An 11,723-nucleotide genomic window follows, 5' to 3' on the forward strand; every position below is an offset into this window, starting at 1 on the left:
ATTCCACTCTCCATTCACAGAACATCATGCATTGTGAGATGAGTTCTATGAATGGATGAGAGAGTAAAAGGGGGTGCGTTGGGTGGGAACTTTTCTGGGTAGGCAAGGCTGCAGATAACTTTTACAGAACCAAAAGACAGCCACAAAGGACAGTGCCCAATTGCGGTGAGGAGGCACAAAGGGGAAGATCTGTAGCATAAGCAGACACCTTCAGGAAATGGTAATACACATCATTACACATAACTAATATGTATGGTGTTGTATCTAAAAAGAAATATTTTAAACTTCAGCTTTAATCTCTGTGTGATCATTCAGCCAATTATCCGGTCTGTTAGGCTAAGTTCCTACTAGCCAATCTTCTGAAAAGCAATACACATTTTCAGACTGTGGCATTCTGGAGACAATCCAGCTGCCTTCTAAATGCCTGTTGATTTTTTTTTTTTCTTGCTGAACAGCAGTTTATAATGGGGCTATTGTGCTGGTGGGGGGGGGGGGGGGGGAATAGTTTTCAAAGGTCTTTCTTTAATTGTTTCTGCTCAGTGTACATATATATGGCCTGGGCAGCAAGTGGTTAAACTAGAATCATGGCTGCAGCTGCATGCATGATCCTGGTACTTTTTTTTTAGAGCCAGCGATCGGCTTTCCCGTAATATTGATCTGAGTGGCTTAACAGCCACCCAATCACTTTTACAGCTCAGAAGGGCCCCCCTCACCATCATTTGTAACCATTCCTGGACTCTCCTATTCCACTAGGGATCCTGGGACCAATGTAAGAGGTCAGGATGGCTGCCCACAAAGGAGATGGAGGACTGTCCATTTCTAGATCTTTTCTGTGACGAATGAAGCCAGAAGCGACAAGGATTTTGTCACTTCCAGTAGTAGTGCTGTCATTCGCTGGCTGGTGCAGACAGGAAAGCAACTGATCAAACATGTTCTGTGTTTGATCAGATGCTTTGAAGAACAGGGGAGAAAGTACTTGTTACTGCTCATAGTCATCACAAGGGGCTTGTTCACCCATTTGATAGCAATAAAGTTAAAAACAGTTTTAAAAATTGTAAAAATAATTTAAAAAAATTATAAAAGCACCTCCATAAATGGTGATTGCACCACACATTTAAGGTATCACTGTGAACGTTAGAGTGAAAGCAATAATTCTAGCACAGGGGCTCATGTTTAACTCTAAACTGATAACCTTTAAAAGGCTTTTAAAGCATCGTCTATGGACAATTTTAGGTACCGTAGTCAGTCATACAGGCAAGCACAATTTTAAATCTTGTTTGGTATCTATTTACTCGATACAACATCACATTCTATATTGTACAACAAAATTGTGTATTATATTGTGTTTGTGTGCATTAAAATTCATGATTTTTTGATCCATAAGACGCCCCTGACCATAAAACACACCTAGATTTTAGAGGTGGAAAACAAGAAAAAAAATATTCTGAACCAATGGACTGCAAACACAGTACAGGAGATGACCAGAGACTGCAGACATAGTACAGGAGATGGGCAGAGACTGCGGACATAGTACAGGAGATGACCAGAGACTGCAGACACAGTACAGGAGATGACCAGAGACTGCAGACACAGTACAGGAGATGACCAGAGACTGCGGACAGTACAGGAGATGACCAGAGACTGCGGACACAGTACAGGAGATGACCAGAGACTGCGGACAATACAGGAGATGACCAGAGATTGCAGACATACTACAGGAGATGACCAGAGACTGCAGACATAGTACAGGAGATGACCAGAGACTGCAGACATAGTACAGGAGATGACCAGAGACTGCGAACACTGTACAGGAGATGACCAGAGACTGCAGACACAGTACAGGAGTTGACCAGAGAATACAGACATAGTACAGGAGATGACCAGAGACTGCGGAAATAGTACAGGAGATGACCAGAGACTGTGGACATAGTACAGGAGATGACCAGAGACTGCGGGCGTACTACAGGAGATGACCAGAGACTGCGGACACAGTACATGAGATGACCAGAGACTGCAGACACAGTACAGGAGATGACCAGAGACTACAGACACAGTACAGGAGATGACCAGAGACTGCAGACACAGTACAGGAGATGACCAGAGACTACAGTCATAGTACAGGAGATGACCAGAGACTGCGGAAATAGTACAGGAGATGACCAGAGACTGCAGACATAGTACAGGAGATGACCAGAGACTGCGGACATACTACAGGAGATGACCAGAGACTGCAGACATACTACAGGAGATGACCAGAGACTGCGGACATAGTACAGGAGATGACCAGAGACTGCAGACATAGTACAGGAGATGACCAGAGACTACGGACATAGTACAGGAGATGACCAGAGACTGCGGACATACTACAGGAGATGACCAGAGACTGCGGACATAGTACAGGAGATGACCAGAGACTGCGGACATAGTACAGGAGATGATCAGAAACTGCAGACCTTTGGTGAGCCGGGTGCTCGCTCCCACTTCCGCGGAGTTGTCCTCCCCCCTCCCTCCCTGTAGTCTTGTGGAACACGTGACAGGTTCCAGAAGACTACGGGGCCATTCACAAAGCGCAGCGCTTCTCGTACATGCGCAGTGGGCACCTGGCTGTGAAGCCGCAAGCTGTCACAGCCGGGTGCCCACATCGAAGATGCCAGCACGAGGGAGATAAGATGGCCAGTGAAAGTAGGACACCGCTGGACCGAGGAACAGGTAGGACCGAGGAGCGGGTTCTTCTGCACAGTAGAGCCGAGTGTCCTGCCTGGTATTCTAGCACGGCGGCTGTGGGAATACCACGCCGGCTGCTCCATATTCACTCCATAAGACACACAGAAATTTCCCCCCATTTTTTGGGGGGAAAAAGTGCGTCTTATGGAGCGAAAAGTACGGTAAATGTATTTTTTTCTAATAATTTGCATTTGATAAATTGCTGTGCAAATATCGTGTGAGATAAAAAAACTACAACAACCGCCATTTCATTCTCCAGGTCCTCAACTTTCAAAAAATATATAATGTTTGGGGGTTTCTGGCAAATTTATAGCAAAAAATGCTGATTTTAACATGAATGTGAAAAACTTAAAAATTTCCCCTGTAGGCAAGTGGAAACATCCCTCTTTTCTCTACACCTCTATAAATTAATATTATGTTTAAATACCAGAAATATATAAATTATGTTTTACTTGTGTTAAGAGCCCGGCCTTTATTGTACTGTATTGCTAAAATATCAATCACGACAAGTGTAAAGACAAAGATAGGAATTAATAAAAAGTATCTGAAACCAATTTTGTCTCAACTGGTGACATCTTCCATCTTTAATTTTTTTATAACACATTTAAAAAATGAATATTTAAATATTTCAAAACTGTTTGGCTGTACTGCATCTGCGACCAAGTTTGTCTCAGACTCTTTTTTTATTAATTCCCCTCAAAAGTGTTGGTCCTAGTGATAAACAATGAAATGTTTATTTTTATTTCTTTTGGCTAATAAAGAATGTAAATTGCTTTGGGGAGCACAGCTATTTCTAAACAATTGTTGGTGCATTGACGTGACCTCTATTTTTTTTTTAGTGAGAAAACATTGATCTAAAAAGTCAGTTTTTAACAGGAAAGCAGAGGCACTGGCAAGAAAACCAGAGATTTCACATAAAGGAAGCAATACAAAGAGAACAGGATACTTTTTCATACAAGTACATGGTACAGCAGGCACATATCAAGAATATTAAATGTTGGGTTTTCATATTCTTCAAGTCATTGACCCACATCAAGCATTTTGCTACTGAAGTCAGCAAAAAGTCAGAACCCCTAATGGACTTGCTTGTTCTGCGTCAGTAACAGACCATTTTGAAGTCACTGGATGAGCACAATAGCTATCTGAATGGCATTTTCAGAAGCAGAGGTCAGCATTGCTCTGCGTTTTTCTCAATACTGGTTTCCTTCGTTTAAAGGTGTAAATGTGGATAGTAGTAGTTATAGTAGTATAGAGCATATACTGTATCTAAAAAGACCTTCAGCTCCCACTCTCCCTAAGTTTTATTAGCCAGGGAGTATCTGCAGAGGGCACAGATTATCAGAACTGACCACAAATGGCCAGATTGGACGACAATCATTTCATATCTATGGCTGCCTTTATTTTTATTTTTTTTAAATATTGACCTTTCTATCTGTCACGACCAGAGGATAAAATCACCTGGGACAGTAAACTCAAGATCTAGCGCAGGGCTTGAAATTACCACTCGCCTGCTCGCCAATGGCGAGTGGAAATTGTGGTGGGGGCGAGTGTGTCCCCCAGGGCCGTTTTGCTGAGCAGGCTCGGAGCTCAGGCCGGATCTGTCACTCGCATTGTGAGCCGTCAGACTGCTCAATAGCTGAGCACAGTGAAAGCAAAGCAAGGAGTGTGTGCTGTGCTCTCTGCCTCCCCCTAGAGTACCTGGCTCTGTGAGTGAACAACGAAGTACTGCAACTTTTTATGGGGGGGTGGGGAGTGGTGGTGTGTGTGTGTACGTGTACATGTGTGTGTGTGTTTGTGTGTGTGTGTGTATCTGTGTATGCATGTACAATTGTACATGTGTCTGTGTGTATGTACATGTGTGTATCTGTACGTGTCTCTGTGTATGTACATGTATGTGTGTATGTACATGTGTCTGTGTGTGTGTGTGCATGTAAATGTGTGTGTGTATGTACGTACATGTGTCTGTGTGTATATGTCTGTGTATGTATGTACATGTGTCTGTACGTGTGTATTTCTGTGTATGTACATGTGTCTGTGTGTATGTACATGTGTCTGTACGTGTGTATTTCTGTGTATGTACATGTATCTGTGTGTATGTACATGATTATTTCTGTGTATGTACATGTGTCTGCGTGTACATGTGTCTGTGTATGTATGTACATGTGTCTGTGTGTATGTACATGTGTCTGTACGTGTGTATTTCTGTGTATGTACATGTATCTGTGTGTATGCGTGTCTGTACGTGCCTGTGTGTGTACAAATGTGTCTGTGTGTGTGTGTGTGTACATGTGTCTCTGTGCGTGTATGTACATGTTTCTGTGTGTGTATGTACATGTCTGTGTGTGTGTACAGGTGTCTCTGTTTGTTTGTGTTTGTTGGTGGCGAGTAACTCTAAGGCCTGGTTAGTAGCTCAGGACTTGAACTTTTAAGCCCTGATCTAGTGGGCCAGTGGAATCAACTAAACTGGTGTACCCAGGTACCGGTTCTCGCACATGCATGAGCAGTGTGACTGCAAGCAAATAGAGTTGTGTCAGAGTCACAAGGTCGAAGGAGCCACTTGGTCTTCACCAGTCACTGGAGGTGTGGATGTTGCTCTGTGAGGCAGCACCCAGGTTGCGGTTCTCTAACACACCCATGCGGGCACAGTGCAACCAAATGGCACGCAGAAAGGACATGGGGTACATACAGGATACTAGGAACCAAGGCAACCTACTGCAGCATGCTAGGGGACTCCAAGGCAGAGGACACAGGGAACAAGCGTAAAGAGCATGACTAGTGCACCCGAGATAGGTTCATCCAGACCCCACTACACCACCATTACCCTTCCATACCAATCCCCTTTACTTACTATACTTACAGAAAACACAACACCAATTTTGGAGTAAAATGGCCAACACAGCCTTTTATTAACAAATCAAGTTTAAATACATCAACCATTCCTTATAACAGAAAACATAAAGAGTTGTCGTTGGTCTTTGAAGGCACCCCCAAAACAATCCGAAATGCACCTGCGGACAACCATATTCCACTAGGCCTCCAGCCGCAACCAACCAGCTCGGAGACAACCATACCGTTCGCAGTGCAGCACCACCACCTTCCAGTTAAACCTCGGTTAACTGGGAATGTTCCCGGGCACACCATACCAACGATGGGTCCCACACCATTTTGTACCTCCAAGATAAGAACCGCCTCCAAAGACCAACCACCGCCCAGGAACCAAAATAACCCCCCCCTCCAGGAGGAACACAACATTCACCAAACAGGGAGGGCGGGAGGGAAGCTCTCTCTCCCATGTCCAGCTCCCAACTGACGCCCCTCCCCAGAACACCCCACCCTAAAGTGCAGGAGACCCCACCTACACTCTCCTCTACCAACCAGATCCCCCAGCTATCCTTTACCAACTCTAATACAATCATTAACCCTCACACGTCTTCCTTCCCGCTCTGGGCCTAGTCATGCCTGCCCTGCGCTAATTCTTTTCTTCTTTTATCGCTGCGGGCATTTCTGGAGAGTGGGGGATGCTGAGAGAAAGAAACTAAGCAAGTTGGAAAGGGCTGCAGGGCAAACAACAAGAGACAGTGCTGAGAAAGACACACAGCAACAGAAAATGAAGAGACCCACAGACAGAAACCAAAGGGAATACGACTGTACAGCCAGAGGGAAAACACTGAAAACAAGGACAGGATCAAACAACACACTGAATTTTGTAAGCTCTAAGGAGCAGGGTCCTCTGATTCCTCTTGTATTCAATTGTATTGTAACTGTACTGTTTGCCCTCACATTGTAAACCTCTTCACAAACTGTTGGTGCTATCTAAATCCTGTATAATAATACAATAATAATATGGAATTTTCAAGCAGTGGCGAACACCACAGAAACCAGAGGGGTCCAGCTTCTATGTGAAGACATTTTGCTCGAACACTAACACACAGGTACAAAGGCTTATAGTACCTAGATTGAGGGCAGATAGGCAGAAACCCAAGCAAATCAGACAGGAGGCAAAACTCAGCACCAGATCGATGTGCATGGACGCCTGACAATATCACAATCACATGATCAGACGCTCAGTGACCCTCTGTGGAATTATTAAGCCAATACTTGTGCTATGTAAACGGTTGACGTAACATAAATCCTGTATAATAGTAATACAGGACATCCATCTACTTTTAACTTATTTGTAGAATTGTACAATTGATGTAGGCTATTTGATTTGTAAAACTATCTCTATGTTTGGCACTACAAGGTACACCACTGAGATGCAATTACTATTGGCAACGCAAATGTTTCTCTGTTTTCTTATTGCTAATTTAAATACTTACGTATACCTTTACAATGCACAGTTACACCTGAAACCGAGTGTCCAATGTGCTCCAGTACAATAAGACCAGTGCATGCATTTGTTTCTGAGCATAAAGCTTGATATGTGTTAGCACCCAGAATTGGATATATATTGGCGTCTGCGCTAAGCAGGGTGCACATAGGTGAACATGCATGCTCAGCACTGGTACTGGCGCCAAATGGCCTATTTAGGCTGGAAAGTGACATGAACAAATTGTTGAGTGGTCTTCAACTAGTTATGGGTCTACCTGTGACCTGATTTGCTATGTTTGTCTTCCCATGTACAACCAGACTTACCTTTGACCTGTCTCTTGACTCTTATCTACCTGTTGTGACCCCCACCTGTGTTTGGGACTCTACATCCTGCTTTCTGATCCATTACCTCACTGCTCAGCTGTTAACTGACCTTGGCCTGTATCCTGACACTGGCTCTGCCTTATGTTCATGTACCTCATGTTGCTGACCTTGGCTTGTATCCTGAAGTTGTCCCTGTCTTCTGATTTGGTACTTGCCTGGCTATTTCCAACCTTCGACTTGTGTCCTGGGTTTGTTCCTGTCTACTGACTGATTGCTGCCATGTTTCTGCCTCTAATTCTTACTCAGTAGTATAGATCACAGTAGGCTAAAATGTGACCTCTGGACGCAGCTGCACTCTATGCTATGGCCACATGGGCAGCACAGTGGCTAAATGGTTAGCACTTCCATCTAGCAGTACTAGGGTCATTGGTTCGAATCCCAACCACAGCACCACCTGCACAGAATTTGCATGTTCTCGCTGTGCCTGTGTGGGTTTCCTCTAGGTACTCCGGTTTCCTCCCACACTCCATGCTGGTAGGTTAATTGGATCCTGTCTAAATTGGCCCTATGTGTATGTATGAATGAGATTTAGGGACCTTAGATTGTACGCCCCTTGAGGGTTAGGCACTGATGTGAATGTACAATATATATATGTAAAGCGCTGCATAAATTGACGGTACTATACCTGAAATAAATAAACATACAAACTGGTCAATTAGCTGTAGCCAGTTTGTGTGTTACCAAAAATTCCACAAAAAATGTTGTCCCTGGGCATACACTATCTGTCCAGGGTTGATCATGGTAACACAGACTGTTCTCTTTCTCAGTGAGGACTACATATAATTAGTTAGAAGTGATATTTTCCTGATTGCTGCTGTAGTGTAAATAATGATTCTTGCAGAAATATCAGTATTTGATGTGTAAGCTAGTATCGCACTGCCATCACAATAAAACATTGGCAGACATCGTGTCTTGCAGGATCTTGTAACCTGAGAAATATAAGTGCATTTACAATAAAGTGACACTGGCCTTGCACAACAAGCTGTGAATGGAAGCCATTTTTGCAAATGTGTATTGTTGCAGCTTGCCAAGTCCGCTGTGCAGCATACAATGTGTGAGCAGCGATATAAATGATGTCCTTCAATGAGTTATTTTCTCATTTGCTCCAGCAGCTGAAACATGGAATCCGAGAGACTTTCCATTCAAATTATATTTGTATGAGAGGTGTAGATTGCTGAACAGCAGTTGACCTGCACTAAACCTCTGTCTGATGACAGATTCTCTTTGTACTGGCAACAACCTCTAAACAGATACACTCTATTCTCATGTTCCTCCCCTTTGTTCAATGTTCTTCTAATATTTCTACTGTGATGAGAATGTAGCGTGAGTGAAAGCTCAAGCTGTGTTTTTTTATCATCCAGACACAAAGGAAACAAGGCTTGGACAAATTTTAATGATGAAATGCTACTTTATTGCCAGTATGGCTGACCTTAGTAACTTTAGGTCATGCAATCTTCTTCACGTCCAATGACTTTATTGGCAAGTGTTGGTTTTTTATAGTGTACAGCTAAAATCTTACAGATTTATGGAGCATTATTGCTAACAGTTGTTGACAAGCTTTTTCATAGTTTCTAAAATATACAGAATATTGTTATGTTAAAGAAATACCATGGTACCCTTATTACCAAAACTCAGCATAGCACTCAAAATAATAACAACTGCACTGTATAGAACTGAAGGCATTCTACAGGCCAACCACTGTACATTAAATGTATTGTATCTATATACATAGATAACATTATGGGCACTTAAGTTTGAACAGAGTAATTTTGGTGAACCAATTTTGCAAAATTTCACCAATGCTGAAATTCTCCATTTCGTTTTTTGAACTAATTAGGTGAAATCTGCACACAAACAAAATTAGATAAAGAATGCTAAATTTGTGTAAATTGCATACAATCCAGTCTTTGTTTCTTTTTTTGTATTTGTTCCTTATTTTTTGCTGTTGCAGTCCATTTTCCAATTTACTTTTTTCACTGTTTGCTTTTTATTTTGGTAAATCAAATGTAAATATAAACTGTACAAATAGATAACATTAGGGAATATTATGAAAAAAATGGAAAAAAACTGCAGTCATTGCTTATGCTATTCGATAAGGATTTATTGTACAATTGATTGGTTGCTCCACTGTACTTGGGGATGAATGTGCAGGCTAAATAGCTTGGTGACTATAATTGAACCTTCTGAACAAACATTTCCTTGAATGATATTTTGGGCATTGTATATAACATAAAAACAGCTAGCCCTGTGTGCATGTATGGAAATTACCATAAAGTAAAAGCTGCATTACTGCAAGCAGTTTTATTATGAGCTCCCTAAATTAAAGTGATCATAAATTCCACATGCCCTGAAGAGTAAATGCAAAAATCCTGAAGCAAAATGGATCTTGTATATCTTAACTGCAATGCTATTCTAATGAGCTTATGAGAGTTAGGTAATAGATGTAGGTTAGATGGTGCTGGTTGTCTTTGTAATGAAGAAAAACAGACTGATGGGATGTGTTTCATTACATTATGGTGAATTGTACCTTTTTAATCTCCATCATGTGACATTCATCGAGAGCATATGCACCATAGGCGCCGTAAATTAACTCTGCTGACACACACTACATGTGAAATGACTCTCCTGGATTTTAACTAGCAGGTTCATTCTGCCTGAAGGAATTACGTTTTTTAATAGCTCTATTATGCTGTTGTGTTGCTGCTTCAAGTGCTATCTGTCTTCCAGATGCATTCTGCATGCATTCTTAAATGCTTTCACCTTAGGACTAATTCCCATTTTCTGCACATCGCAGCACATTAAAAAACATAGTTTGTTCATCCCACAACTGCAAGACATTGAAACTCAGGTTTGATCATTTACTGAGTTCTTTACATTATTGACATCTTATAGCCCCTTTTCTGAAGTTAGTTCTCTTGCTCTATCCTTCACTTCTGCTGTGTGGATGGACCATTTTATTTCCAGCAGTGGTCACAATGAAATAATATAGAAAACAATTAGACCGCACATAATCAAACAAAAGAAAAAAGAATAAAAAAGAAGACAAAACATGTGCATGTATTCAATCACAACCAGTCCCAAATATATGAACCCAGTGTTTGTGCTGGTGCTCAAATAAATGTTACATCTTGATCAATAAATCATCTTCAAAAAAGTGCCCCACATGGACTGACACTCACCACTATCCAATGACCATCTATTTCTAGAATGGTCATTCACGCTTTAGGGGTTAATCCCAAAATGCAGGTTATCTCCAGTTTCTGAACCTATACTCATACCCCAGGATGGTCCGTAAGGCTCAAGAAAGTAGTTGCCAAAAGATTAGTGGTCTCCAGACCCCCGCAGATACAAAGAGTTGGATAAATATATATCAGCATGTGAAGAGAAAAAAGAGGAGAAAGGGACATCCTATAGTGTAAACCGGCATGCTATATTTATTGGGGGTAAAATTGATAAAACAAACTCACAAACAAAGTGCCTGGACCCAGCACCTGGTGTAATCACCTGGTGTAATTTGTTACGCAAAGATGGAATCCACTACACTGGACGCTCACCGGAGCTGCGTAAGTTCCACGGGGCGGATGTGACGTTAGTGGAACTTGCATCATCAAACCTCAACGCATTTCGATACAAGATAGTCATCAGGAAGTGCAAAATCTGCCATTTTTGTAAAGGTATTTATACCCTTCAGCCAGATATAAATTGAACACACCTGTCCGCAACATCGCTGAGTACATTTGGTGTTACATATTTGTGGGCCACAAACTAATCCATGCTGATATTACCTAATTGCATCTAATTCACAAGTAAAATAAACCTATATGCTAAGTGAGTCTTCCGTATTTCCAAGAGTTATCCCTTTAAAGGGGACACATCTTTGTCAATTGGAACCCAGTCAGGTTCACAGGCTAAGTTTAATAATAAACATATATATATATATACATATAAAATATAATAGATAAAATTACTAGCCCATACTGCTAGCCTTAAAAGAGTACAAAAGGCATTAAAAAGGAAACATCTTAAATGGTGCCTCTAATTACAATAGATTTTGTTTTGTTACTTTCAAAAGTCTGTCAAAAAACAGTTTAAATCTATTTCAATGTTTAACTCTTCAGGTGGTAAAGTTTGGAGTTCATATATCCACTTCGTTTCATTTTTTGAAATTTCTCTAACCATAGGAGATCCCCTCCAATGTCTATCTATCTTATCAATAGCAAAAAAAGAGAGGTGTGATGGATCTTTATTATGCAACAATCTAAAATGGTTTGAGACGCTATGTTTCTGGTATCCCTTCCTAATAT

Source organism: Staurois parvus, unplaced genomic scaffold (genome assembly GCF_062004578.1).
Source record: "Staurois parvus isolate SC_StPar_1 unplaced genomic scaffold, SC_StPar_1.0 ptg000078l, whole genome shotgun sequence".
NCBI classification, from domain to species: Eukaryota; Metazoa; Chordata; class Amphibia; order Anura; family Ranidae; genus Staurois; species Staurois parvus.